This window comes from Hyperolius riggenbachi, chromosome 6 (assembly GCF_040937935.1).
Source record: "Hyperolius riggenbachi isolate aHypRig1 chromosome 6, aHypRig1.pri, whole genome shotgun sequence".
In the NCBI taxonomy this organism is placed as follows: domain Eukaryota; kingdom Metazoa; phylum Chordata; class Amphibia; order Anura; family Hyperoliidae; genus Hyperolius; species Hyperolius riggenbachi.
In genome coordinates, this window is record NC_090651.1 from 181,606,247 (window position 1) to 181,619,098 (window position 12,852).

Here is a 12,852-nt window from a genome sequence, read left to right on the forward strand (position 1 = left end):
TAAGGAGGTTGTAATACCATAAGCGTGGAGTGTAAATTTCATCGGTACCAGACCCAGATTTCTTTGAATGAGCTACTTTGTTCAATTCTTTTTTAAATACGGTACGAATATTTTGTATTTTGTTTTTAACAAACTCTACGTTAGCAAATGGAAAATAAGGCTTGCAAACTTCCACCAGAGCGTCATAACCCTTATTCTTCATCAAACGGTTTGAATACTCTTTGGCTTTGATTTTCCATAAACATGGATAATTACGATACACATCGATAAACTCTGTGACAAACTCACGGCTGTTATAAACATCTGTCGTTACATTGTCCTGTAAAATCAAACACAGAATAAGCATGGGTGTCCTTATTAAATACATTCCTAAATAAATCACAAACTCTGACTTTAGATTGAACATCATTTGTTGTTACAAATAACAATTATACATATAGCTTCCATGCTTCACTGCTCATATAACTGTGGCTTATGGGGTGTTATGTGTGTGTCTGTAAGGGAAACTAACTGAGAGGCATATGGATATGTGACTGAACTCACTGCACCTCAGCTGCATGTTTTTTCTGGGCCTTTGGCGTTAATTGAGTGAGACAAAGGATCAGCAGGAGAGTCAGCCAACTGGTATGATTTGGCACGTTGTACTTGATAAAATTGTGAGTTAGCTTTACATTGTGTTTTCATACATCAGGGTTACCAACAGATCTAAATGAGTTTTATAGAGTCAGATGTATGAATCACTGTGAAATATAGCAATAATCATTGATATTTAACCACACAAACATTATACATATATACGTTACTATCATGTGCCTATACTTCATTAATGGTTGTATAGAGAAGGCATAAATAACCATCTTTGCGTCAAATGTGCAGTCACACTTCATGGTTAAGTTACATCCCTGAAAACTTCCACACACAAAACTTTCCGTATGCACATTTTCACGATACGTTCGTTCCACCACACAAATAATACAACACATGAACGTTACCAACACACCATCTAATATCTGCACGTAGAAAAACTTAAAACGAACTGTACATACCACCGTAGTCCTCGATTCAGTCATGGCAACATACACTTCAGTCTCCAGTACATAAAGTATGTACGTTTTGACCGTACGTACGTTTCTTTTATAAACGTACGTTACGCGAAGGGCGGAACGACAGCATGACTGCTTTACTTCCTGTTGCGCGCGTGCATAGCGTCACTTCCCCTAGACGAACTGAGTGTGCATAAAGTAAGCATGGCTGCCAGAAGGGCTAAAAGGCAGCACAGGAGAGCCACTCCTATGAGTTTCCCTGAAATGTGTTCAATGGGGCGCATATTTGAAAAGAAAGATTATGATGGTCGAAAGGAAATCTACAGTAGTCCCATAGAAAGGAAAAATAACATTATTGACCATGTCCTGCATGTGTTAGAGAGGGAGCATGGAGTGGTTCGAGACAAGGCACAGCTGCAGCGCAGATGGTCAGATCTGAAACTAAGAGAGCCGGACACACTTGCCTCTATACATAGCAAAATTGAGCGGCAAAGTAAGTAATTTATGCAAAGATTATGAGTGCAGAAGCATCTGTACATTATATTCCTCACTGTCGGTGTGTGGTCATATTTGGTTTTTAAGTATGTTGAAAGGCTGTTAATGATTTCCCTTTTTTACTAATATTGTTATTACAGAAAGAAAGAACAAGAGAAGAAGGCAAAGAGAAAGACAAGAAAGGGAGAGACAGGACCAACTGCAGGACAGCGTCATAACAGAGGTGGAACAGGAAAGATCTCATGAAGAAGAAGGAGAAATGGATGACATGGGGGACCAAGGTTTGTGTGCAATGTTTATGTACACATAGGGAAAATACAACACATTCACTTGATGTAATGAATGTCATCACATATACATAATTATATGTGTGGTTCGCAGTACAAAAATGCAATGTTGCTGTGTCTTCTGAAGAGGCTTGTTGTCCACTACTTACAATGATGTATGAAACAACCAACAGCAACACTGACCCTATATTGTGGATTGTGTTGCAAAATTTGGGAGAATACATTGTGCGCTTTTGGTTGCACACACACATTTAGACATAACCTGAGGAGGAAAAAAAATATTCACACACAACACTTCACTGTATATGAGAGGGATGTGTTTCTGACCCTGTTGAAGATTTTGAAGGTGTTAAAAGTGCAGCATACACATTGATTCATAGATACGCATAGGTCACACATGTACCTTTGTACTCATTGTCACTGTTAGTGCTCTTATCCTGACAAATTGCAGGATGATGTTGGTATGGTCAATGTGTCATGTTCTAAACATTTATATTTTTTTTATTTTGTTTTCACACACAGATTTCAACACAGAAACCCAAAGAGAAACTGACACTGGTGATCAATGTGCTATTGAGCCACTAGATGTTGGTGAGTCTACTCATATTACATCTCTATGTTGGCTACATACCAGGTCACATACACCAGACACACTAAAGCACATTGGCTAATAACAATCCTACATGTTTTATTTTTGGCCCAACACCATTCTTGTGATTGAGTCCATTATGTATGAATAGAGTATAAAGAAGAGCATCAACATGCACAAATTGTTATTAAACACCTTATCTGAGCATAAACTCTATAATATGTACACTGTAAAAAGTCTGTAATCTTCAATTCTGGATGACGTATCTATGTACCAGGTATAAATGTACACGATATCATATCTGAAAATGTATTTCTAATATAGCCCAAAAAAATTATATTGAATCACAAATGCCGTTAACCTATCCTAGATAGGTCATGTCTACATGACATATAAAATATTGAAACCACATTACATACTGTATGCAAGTGGGTATCAAAATTACGCCAGGATGATGAGTCTCAGCCACCCAGCCTTTTTCACTAGACCACACACAATCAATGTGTGAAATTAGTATGTTGCCCACTGCACCCACAAATACCAACAACCACATATATAACTGCTGTGAGAGCCATAATCATCCACATAATGTGTACGCCAGTAAGCTGACATTTCTAAACTTGTAATTCACTTCAACATCTGGTTAGAATGCTGTCCAAATGGATGTACCTTGGCACCTGACTATGGGTAACTGTGTGCTGGTGTGTAAATATGTTAGTGAGACATACATACATGAATGTCTGTTGTTTCTGTTGCCCTCGGAGCATAATTGGGCGGAATGCAAACATAGAATCTGAAAAATGTTTCAAAATATATTTGGAGGTGGGTTTAGGACCCACTACAGTATAAAGCATATTGACTTTGAACATGAGTGTAACATTTCTGGCCACCCTGGTGTATGGCATAGTGTACAATATGTTGAGTTGTGGAGACACAGTACGAAGCACACCACTGGCCAACACAGAACAGATTATGCAGTCAAACATGTTAGAGTTGAAAATCTATATGCAATATGAGTTTGATCTAGGGAGGCAAGCACAATTAATTTCACCTGGTTGGCCACACGGAAGCATGATCAACATTAGCCATTGCTATGTTTTTTTGAACAGATAAGCAACTTCACATTGAAGCGGAACAAGGTGTGCAAGTGGAGGAGAGTGGAGACAACATTGCAATAGCAGAAGAGGAGTGTGTCACAGGTAATTATACTATTATTTGCATGACATATGTAATGTAATTACACATTATTTGGATTTTACATGTTGTGTTTTGTTTACCAAGAGAAAACCATTATCTCGCCATGGCCATAAACTTTACAATGAGGATTATAGGTAAGGTGGCTGCAATGTGTGCTAACATGTGTGCTAACATACCACCGTGACCACAACCACAAATATTTTTTCACGGTGATTACCTTGACACTGGCTTATGTGTACATCTGTCGCTTCCCATTATCACCCTGCATGGAAGCATCACCTACAGTGGATCATTAATGGGATGGTGTTTAATCATTCTATGCTGTTTAAACATTCCCTCACGTGTGTCCTGAATGGTTTGTTGTTGTGACATAGAACCACAGACATAATTGATGTTACTTCTTTATTTTCGTTCAAATAAACAAACATATTACGCAGCACTGGACCTTCATTTAGGTTATAGACAATATTTATGGGTGACATACAGCAATATGACAATACAGGAATACAAGAAAAAAAAAAAAAACTCACAGCACACACAGTATGAATACAAGGTAATGCTTAGTCAGTCACTGGATGGGAACATTGAGATTAGGCAAGTTAGGTTCACTCAAAATGAATAGCGTGGGTTTACAGTAATGGAGGTGCATGATCAGGTAGAACACAAAAGGAGGAGGACCCTGGCCAACGGCTTACAATCGAGAGAGAGAGGTAGGGACACGAAGTAGAGAACCAGAGTTCAGCTGTGGTTTTAGAGCAATTGTGAGCGGAGGTAGGCCAGAGTGAAAAGTTGAGTTTTGAGGGCCTTCTTGAAGGTGTTGAAGGAGGGGCCTGCCCTAATGGGTGGAGGTAGGGAGTTCCATAGTGTTGGACACACATAAATGCACATGTGTGTCTGTTAATGCTACATACTGTGCATGCAATCATAACCTTTTGTTACATTCATTACAAATATAGCTTCTAGAAAATCTTCTACATACTCAATAAGTGCGGACGACATTATTTAGTGATGTTGAGTCTTACAACATTTTCTATACATTGCTTATTCTAAATTGTTTGGTTATCTTTACAGCATATAACTTTACACACATTATTTAACAATTAAACATTCATGTATGAATCAGTGATGTACTTTAACATGTAACATCCACAAATGTGCGGAATGTAAATTACAAATAAAACTTGTCTGTTTTTACAGATGTCGACACAGCAAGACAACTACTGAGTGAGATGGATGATGCACTCATACGACTGGAAATTTTTAAAACTAATATGTGGGCAAGTGCCAGTAACAACCAAAGGGAGATACAGGGGATAAGGGATAGAGTGGCACACATGTTTAATTTGTAATTAATATGTGTAATTAACATGTTTATTTTGTAATTAATATTGTTGTTAACATTAGTACATGTGTAAAATAAACATTGATGTCACTAAAGCATGTTCCCTGTTTTTGAGTTTAAAAAATGGGTGTATGGGGTTAAAAGAAAAGTATAAAAAGAATATGCTCTCGTGAACGCTCACAAAATAGCAAATGAACGTTCACGAAATGATACGTACGTTCCTAGTAACGTACGTACTAGTAAAGGTATAAATATTCTTTTGAATAAAGAACTTTCTTATAATGTATGTTAATAGAAGTTTAGTTCGTCAGGATACGAAACTTCCGCTATGTAGGGCATGCACAGGGTATTCCCGACGAACGTTATCGCCCGATCTCTATACAAACACGAACGATTGCGCGATTATCTGGCCAAAAAATCCGCCGGGTTGGATCGGTCGTCTTCACCGATAACGGTCGTTATCGTTTAAAAACACGATAGTTTGCAAGTTTTTCGCACACGATAATCTTACCAATTATCGTTATCGTTCGTTTTTGAACGATCTTTATCGGACGTGTGTACTCAGTTTTATCTGTAACACCAGCTGTTGATAAGAATGTCCTGATACTATTGCAAAAGCCTGTGTCTATGAATTTTACAGGAACTGTTAGTACCTCTGGGCTAGATTTTGAAGCAGTAACAGGGAAAGTAGTATTTGTAATATTATCTGTGCTGTTTATCATTTGGCTCTTTTGGAAAATTTGGAAAGATCGAAAGCATTTTCCTTGACAGCCACTGCCATAAGCTACGAGGCTGTGTATTGAGAGAAAGGGTAAGAGTCCCTTCCATCACTGTTCTGGGAACTGTGAGAAACAATCGCAGCAGATAAAGCTGTGGGTTAGGTACCTTTTCTTGCTTACTAGAAAGTAACAACAACAACAACAACAACAAATAACATTTGTAAAGCGCTTTTCTCCCGTGGGACTCAAAGCGCATAAGCATGGCTCCGACCATCGTGGTACAGGGGAAGAATTTTATAAATCTGGAAATGCCAGGCTAAACAGGTGGCTTTTCAGTCTGGATTTGAATAGCTCCAGGGATGGTGCTGTCTTTACTGGGTGTGGTAGGGAGTTCCAAAGAGTAGGGGCAGCATGACAGAAGGCTCTGTCTCCAGATTTTTTGAGGTGCACTCTGGGAGTGACCAAGTTTATAGAACTTGCTGATCTGAGGTTGTGAGAGGTGTGGTGCAGCTTCAGCAAGTCCTTCATGTATCCAGGGCCCAGATTGTGCAGGGATTTGAATGTCAGCAGTCCAATCTTGAAGAGTATTCTCCATTCTACTGGTAGCCAGTGCAGTGAGCGAAGGATCGGTGTAATGTGACAGTGGCGAGGCTGGTTTGTTAGCAATCTGGCAGCAGCATTCTGCACTAATTGCAGGCGACGCAAGTCTTTTTTGGGGAGGCCAGCATAAAGGGCATTGCAGTAGTCCAGCCGTGATGTGATGAAGGCGTGGACTAGGGTTTGAAGATCCTCTGGGGGAATCAGATGTTTAATCTTTGCAATGTTCTTCAGATGAAAGAAGGAAGATTTAACTACAGATGAAATTTGGTTTCTGAAACTCAATTCCCCATCGATTAGTACGCCAAGGCTGCGCACAAGGTTGGAGCTGTTTATGTCTGAATTCCCAATCCTGATTGGTGTTGCTTTAGGATAGAGCTGTTTTGATGGCGAGCACTGGCTTTGGACAAACAGGACCTCAGTTTTGTCAGCATTCAGTTTCAACCAGTTATCATTCATCCATGCCTGAAGCTCAGCTAAGCAAGAGTTTATTTTTGGGGTAGGGTCTGTTCCACCAGGTTTGAAGGACAGGTATAGCTGTGTGTCATCGGCGTAGCAGTGGTACGTCAGGCCATGTCGTTGGATAAGTGTACCGAGTGGCAACATGTAGATTGCAAACAGCAGAGGGGATAGGATTGATCCTTGTGGCACTCCGAGTTGTAGAGGTGCAGGTTTGGACATTATAGGTCCTAGGGATACTCTCTGTGTTCTGTCAGTCAGGAATGATCTGAACCACTGGAGGACTGATCCACTGATGCCACAGTACTCCTGCAGTCTGTTGAGCAGGATTTCATGGTCAACTGTATCAAAAGCAGCTGAGAGATCCAACAGGATTAGGATGGAGCATTCCCCTCTGTCCCTTGCCATGAGCAGATCGTTGCAGACTTGGATGAGGGCTGTTTCACAGCTGTGGTGTTTCTTAAAGCCAGATTGTAGAGGGTCCAGGATGTTGTTTACTGACAGCCTGGTTTCAAGTTGCAGATAGACAGCCTTTTCAATAACTTTACCTAAGAAGGGGAGGTTGGAGACAGGTCTGTAGCTGCTCATAGCATCTGGATCCATGGAAGGTTTTTTGAGAAGGGGCTTGATGATTCCTTCTTTTAGAGAGGTAGGAAACCTCCCTGCTTGCAGAGAGCAATTTACTATTTTGTGAAATGCTGGACCAAGCAGGTCAGGGCATTTCAGCATATGTTTAGTTGGTCCAGGGTCCAGGTCGCAGGTTGTCTGGTGGAGACGACAGAGGGTGTCTGAGATCTCTTCCTCACTAATACTTTTGAAATCAGTCCAGGGTGTTAGGTTGTTTTTGCAGCTATTTCCATTAGTTGCATGAGTCTTGGGTGCTGTGGACTGAATGAGAGACCGAATAGAAGATACTTTGTCAGCAAAGTAGCAGGCAAATTTCTCACATAGCTCCTTTGAGGGAGTTATAGTGGGTTTTAGACAGGATGGATTACATAGTCTATCAACTGTGCGGAATAGTTGGGCTGGTCTGTTGGCGGCCTTTGTGATCTCCTGTGAAAGTAAGGAAGTAAGTAGAAGACCTCTCCTTTTGCTTAAAATTATGGGGAATAAGCATGGCAAATTAGGGTTTGGCAAATCATCAGACCATGGAAATGGACGTCCAAGGTTTCCTCCTCCCACCCCACAGGAGGAGATGAACAGGCTATATGGCAAGTGGGTTAGTAAATATTTTCCCAAATGGCAAAAGCTAACTAGGGGAATGGAGATGGGTATCCCAAGAGGGGGAACATATGAACAAACCCGATGGGCTTGCTTGTATAAAAATTGTAAAACAAAAATGACAGAGCCAAATGAAAAGGCAGCATGGAGTAGGTGGGTTATGGAATCTCATAACAAGCAGAAAGGGATCAGAGGTATTTTCCCAGTAACTGAGATAAACAGGGCAGGACAGGCACAGAAAGGGAGAGACATACTAGATGAGGAGGGTGAAGAATCTGCTTTTGATTTAGAAAACAATGCAGTCTTTAATTGATTTTTTGGAACCAAGCACAGGGATCAGTGATCCAAGTGCTCGGCGTGGCCCTATCCATCCTGGGGCCATTCCAAAACAACCCCAACTACTTATCCCTGATCTGCCACCGCCCTCTTATATCGCACCTGCAGATATAGCCAGTGCCCCAATATATACACCGCACCACACCACTTCCGATCCTTAGAGGGAAGTATCCACTCCAGGGGGAGGAAAGGTGTTGTGTGGAGTAGAAGGGGAGCTTCTAATCTCCCCCAAAATTAACCAAAGGGAAGTGGATGAGATGTATGGTACTCATCTGCTCTCACAAGCCCCTGCCTACCCTGTCAGAGAACAAGTTATAGCAGGCCAAGCTGGTCGGTCCGATAGAAGAATTACTAAACATGTTCCATGGACACCTGGAGAGGTGAAGGGTTTCCTTTCATCAATCCCAAAACCACGAACCAACCCACGTGGCTTTTCAAAAGAACTATACAACATTACAGTTAGTTACAATCCTACCTGGAGAGACATACTGCAACTTATGAGGGTAGTAGCTGGAGAAATAGACACAGCTGCTATCTGTACTAAACTTACACTCCCACTAAAGCCCACGGAGGCAGAGAACCTCCCTGAAAAGGCCTTACAGTATGTTACCCAAATTAAACATGGAATAGTGAACATCTTCCCTCCACAATCCTGGGTAAGGGTGACGAATATTCAGCAAAAAATTAGGGAACCTGTGGAGGATTACTTTGAGAGGTTTAGACAGGCTGTAGAAGAAGCAGGAGGAAGTTTAGATGATCAGGGAATGGGAAAGATGCTGACAGCAACATTAGTTTCTGGACTGAATAAAGACATTCATGATAAGCTTATTTCTGCACATGTCGATTGGCGTGATGAATCAGTCCCGGCACTGATGAGCCTTGCCAGCTCTATCCAAAGAAATATAGAGGAAGTTCAGGCAAAGAAACCTCAAAAAGTGATGATGGTAAGTATTCCAGGAGAACTACAGGAAAGACAATTTAAAGGAAGAGGTAAGTTGGGCCTAAGTAATATCAGGTGTTATAATTGTGAGAAAATGGGTCACATTGCAAGGAATTGCAGGGCCCCAAGGAAGGTAGCGATAGGGAAGGATTGACTAGGGACAGCACCAGTTTTACCAGTCATTTCTGAAAGTAGGGGAGGTGATGCTTTTGTTCAGTTAACCCTTGCTGAAATGCCCTATCATAAAGTAGAGTTTCTCATTGATACAGGATCTTGCCGTTCAGTCCTTCGCAGGTCTGAAGCCTCTAATTTAGAGATTATTGGGTCAGTTGATGCTGTGGGACTTGGTGGAAGGACTATCCCATGGAAGAAACAGTGGAAACTCCTGTCACCATAGGTCCAATAAATACTTCCCTCTCCTTTGTCCTCAGTGATTCCGATCACTGCAATTTACTGGGAAGGGATGCATTGATGACATTGATGAAATTAAAAGCTAACATTAAATACACAGAGCATGGGCCTGTAGTATTTACATCAGTTGGATCAGAAGAACATAATATTTTGGAGAGTCTGATCCCACTGATGGCGGTCCGAAGTCAACTTGAAACAGACATCCCTCATGAGTTGAGGGACATTCCACAAGAAGTCTGGGCTACAAAAGGTGGACCAGTGGGCCTGATAAAACAGGCAGACCCAGTGGTCATCAAGCTCAGGACAGGAGTCAAATTACCAATGGTCCCTCAATATCCCCTTAGTATAAAACAAATGAATGGAGTAAGAGATCAAATTAAATCCTTTGTGGACCAAGGGATCTTGGTCCCCACAAAGTCGCCAGTAAACTCGCCCCTTTACCCTGTCCCTAAACCAGGTCAACCTGAAAAGTTCCTCTTAATACATGACCTACGGGCAGTTAACACAATTATCCAGGAGGATGCTCCAATGGTGCCAAATCCTCATACCATCCTTGGGGAAATCCCTCCAGATGCCTCATATTTTTCAGTTCTGGATTTGGTGGATGCATTATTCTGCATAAAGGTCCACCCTGATTCCCAGTATCTGTTTGCTTTCAGTTTTGAGGGTCAACAGTATACATGGACAAGGCTGCCTCAGGGGATGGTTTCCTCTCCAACTGAATTTGGTCAGGTGATGAAACAAGTTCTGGATAGGTGGTACCCAGCAGTAGGGGTCAGTGTTGTACAATTTGTTGATGACCTTTTACTGGCAGCCACCTCCAGAGAGTCATGTGTTGAAGCAACAGCCTCTCTGTTGTGTCATTTGTATGCTGAGGGATGTAAAGTATCTTCTAGCAAATTACAGTTCTGCCAGGAAAGGGTCACCTTTCTAGGTCACTGTATTTCTCAGGGTACAAAACACATAACTACTGGCAGAATTTCTGTCATACATCTTTGTATGTACAGTTCTGCCAGTGCCAGGAAAGGGTCACCTTTCTAGGTCACTGTATTTCTCAGGGTACAAAACACATAACTACTGGCAGAATTTCTGTCATACATCTTTGTATGACAGAAATTCTGCCAGTAGTTATATGTTTTGTACCCTGAGAAATACAGTGACCTAGAAAGGTGAACCTTTCCTGGCAGAACTGTAATTTGCTAGGAGATACTTTACATTCCTCAGCATACAAATGACACAACAGAGAGGCTGTTGCTTCAACACATGACTCTCTGGAGGTGGCTGCCAGTTAAAGGTCATCAACAAATTGTACAACCATGACCCCTACTGGGTCATAGGGTACCACCTATCCAGAACTTGTTTCATCACCTGACCAAATTCAGTTGGAGAGGAAACCATCCCCTGAGGCAGCCTTGTCCACGTATACTGTTGACCCTCAAAACTGAAAGCAAACAGATACTGGGAATCAGGGTGGACCTTTATGCAGAATAATGCATCCACCAAATCCAGAACTGAAAAATATGAGGCATCCGGAGGGATTTCCCCAAGGATGGTATGAGGATTTGGCACCATTGGAGCATCCTCCTGGATAATTTTGTTAACTGCCCGTAGGTCATGTATTAAGCGGAGCTCCATATCCCCAAAGTGCTAAGCAGATCAGAGCCTTTTTGGGACTGGTTGGATATTGTAGAACTTGGATTCCTAATATGTCTTTACTGGCCGCTCCCTTATATGCTCTGACTGCTAAGAGTGGATGATTGGAGCTCACGAGTGAAGAGAAACAGGCAGTGGACAGTCTGAAAGCAGCTATACTTACTGCACCTGCACTAGGCCAGTAGGCTATTTTAGCACAAAACTGGATTCTGTCATCTCAGCTGCAGCTACCTGTGTAAAGTCGGTGGCTGCTGCTGCGTTGTTAGTGGAAAAAACAGCTGATATTGTTCTAGGCAACCAGCTGTTTCTAATGGTTCCACATGCTGTACAAGCAGTCTTGCACAGCTTAACCACCAAACACCTTTCTGCTGCCAGACTGACCAAGTATGAAATTTCTCTTTTAGAGCCATCAAACATTGTGATAGTAAGGTGCAATGTACTGAATCCAGCAACTCTTTTGCCACTCCAGATATGCTATGATTATCAGGACCCAGAGCATGATTGTGAGCAAATAATAGAGCAATTTTATGCTCCTCCCAATCCTGTTATGGATGAACCTATACCATATGCTGAAATGAACCTCTATGTAGATGGGTCAAGACGGCAAAAACCAGAAGGAGGATTTGCTGCTGGACTAGCCATAGCAGATGATACATCTGTGGTTTATTCTGAATCCCTTGATCCTGGCATATATTCTGCCCAAAGTGCAGAGTTGCTTGCCCTAATCAAGGCATGTGAGTTGGCAAAAGGGAAAGTAGTTAATATTTATACGGATTTAAAATTTGTCCATGGATGTTGCCATGAACTTGGCATGCGATGGAAGCACAGGAACTTTCTCACTTCAAGTGGGAAAACAGTTAAGCTTGCAGACCTGATTAGAGATCTGCTTGAAAAAATACAGCTTCCAAAAGGCATAGCTGTAATCAAGTGCCAAGCACATCAAAGAGCACATGCCCTAGTTACTATGGGCAACAACAGAACAGATGAAGCTGCATTCCTGGTTTGTAAAGAGTCACAAAAGGGTGAAGAAAGCATTTCCATGGATACCCTCAAAACCCTGCAAAAACAGGCAGGTTTTGAGGCCCATAGGAAGTGGCAAAATAAAGGATGTAAAGTGGAAAATGATGTTTGGAAACATGAGGATGGTAGATTGTGTGCCCCTCTAACTTTATACCCACTTTTAGCAAATGTGGCACATCTTCCATCTCATGTTTCCAAAGGGGTAATGATTTCTATGATTAATAAATTCTGGTTTGCACCAGGTTTTCTGCAATATGCAACAGAATACTGCAGAAAGTGTATGATCTGTGCCAAATTGAATCCAGGTAAATTAACTAAGGTACCCGCCAAACATCTTGTAAAACCTGATTATCCTTTTCAGAGATTACAAATAGATTACATACAGTTGCCCAAATGTGGCACATATGAATATGTTTTAGTATGTATAGACCTGTTTTCTTCCTGGATTCAAGGTTGGCCTGTTACTAAGGCAACAGCTGCAGTAACCGCTAAGACACTTTTATCTGAAATTGTGTGCAGATATGGGTTACCTGAAACTATAGA

The 12,852-nt window shown here is 41.5% G+C and overlaps 1 long non-coding RNA gene across 1 annotated transcript; it reads left to right on the forward strand.

Moving 5' to 3' along the window:
- Positions 1–3,563: 3,563 nt before the first annotated feature.
- On the forward strand, positions 3,564–4,934 carry LOC137522616 (uncharacterized). Its single transcript, XR_011022361.1, has 3 exons — positions 3,564–3,613; positions 3,696–3,745; positions 4,809–4,934. It is a non-coding gene; the product is annotated as an uncharacterized lncRNA (long non-coding RNA).
- The last annotated feature ends 7,918 nt before the right edge of the window (positions 4,935–12,852 follow it).